General features: G+C 39.8%; 1 pseudogene; it reads right to left on the bottom strand.

The window, feature by feature from the left end:
* Positions 1-526: 526 nt before the first annotated feature.
* LOC149264591 (LOB domain-containing protein 25 pseudogene) lies at positions 527-1,016 on the bottom strand (annotated as a pseudogene).
* Positions 1,017-1,473: the final 457 nt, after the last annotated feature.

The raw sequence follows: 1,473 nt of genomic DNA, 5'->3' as shown, positions 1-1,473 counted from the left end.
TCACACACTGACATTTAGACATTAGTTCATATTTTACAAACTGTGACTTGGAAAAGCTATTAGATGTTATGAGGCTTTATGACAAAGAACTAACCCCGTTTTCAAACAGAACTAACTATGTTTTCTGGGTTTTATGACGAAGAACATTGCCATCAAACAGAAGAGGCAAAGAAAATCGAAAGTCTTTAGGACCAAGAACAGAGCACGAAGAAAAAAATAAACTAAAAGTAAGAAGAATTAAAGAGCAAAAGGAGATTAATGAAATGGAGCGAGCAATAACAAAACATTAAAATTTAAAAACATTAACATTTATGAAAGCATAAATCATAAATATGAAAATAAAATAAATAACTGTCATGGCCATATCAAATATCATCCATGCATCCCTTCTGGCTGATCCTCTTGGTCAAAACCAAAGAATAAATCATAAATATGAATATGAATATAAAATAAATACCTGTCATGGTTGTACGCTACCGCCATCTCTGCAGGCCTGGCTGAAGAATACAGTGCATAGGCATGATTCTCAAGGCCAATTCTTAAAGCTGATCAGCTGTAACTCTTCTCTAGAATTAGGGAATTCCATTAAATTTTTCTGTTGTTGTTCCCCACCTTCCGCATGAATCATGTCAACTCTGGAATAAGCTGGCATCGTCGAGCCTGGACTATGTGGATTAAGAACACGCTCCGCTGCAGAGGTGTACTGAAGGAGATCCGCGTGGGCAGCCGCCAGTTCCTTCTGTAGCTGTTGCACCTATCTCTGCAGCGTGGAGATCGCTCCAACGTAATGATAAACGGGATCTTTCAAGCGAGCTTCGGCTTCATATGTCAGAGAATTCACCGTGTCCTCCCGTTGATGGGGCTCCAAATCATTGGGTACTTTGGCCACGTTGCTTACTCCGAAGATCTTGTGAATATTGGAAAATTTTTGAGGTTTTTCCGGAGGAAAATACGACACAAATACACACTCTGAGTTTGAAGGCAGCGCACGGTGAGTTCGACGAATTCGAAGCCATCTCTGCCACTAAACATAAACCATCATGATTTACTATGGCGGAAAAGGAATCAGTATATGACTCATAAATATGACTAACTGCGAGGTAAATAATTATTTAAATCAATACAGAAAATAACCAGAGAACACACCTTTTCTTGATATAGAGATTTTTTTAATTGGGTTGCTGAAATTCCACAGGCACACGCAATTAAGCAAATCTTGGTTTATTTGAGTGCACACGGCTGCCGTTGTTGATGACGAATTTTGCAGTCGAAGTACCAACCCTGGTGTGGTGATCTGGGCTCAATTTTTGAGTGGAAATTGGCCGGAACCCTAACTTGTGCTCAACGAAGCGTTATATGAACAGTTAACCCTGAATCAAGACACTGTGCTTTGAGTGTCATATGGTACGCCTGTATCTCATAGGAATCGCCACAGCTGCTCGAAATTCAAAGATCTTTCCTTCTCATGTACAG

Source organism: Pinus tabuliformis, chromosome 6 (genome assembly GCF_031772625.1).
Source record: "Pinus tabuliformis cultivar Carrire ecotype Pingquan chromosome 6, CPIR1, whole genome shotgun sequence".
Taxonomy (NCBI): domain Eukaryota; kingdom Viridiplantae; phylum Streptophyta; class Pinopsida; order Pinales; family Pinaceae; genus Pinus; species Pinus tabuliformis.
The sequence above is the reverse complement of the archived record's forward strand: the minus strand, read 5'-3'. Positions and strand labels throughout refer to the sequence as shown.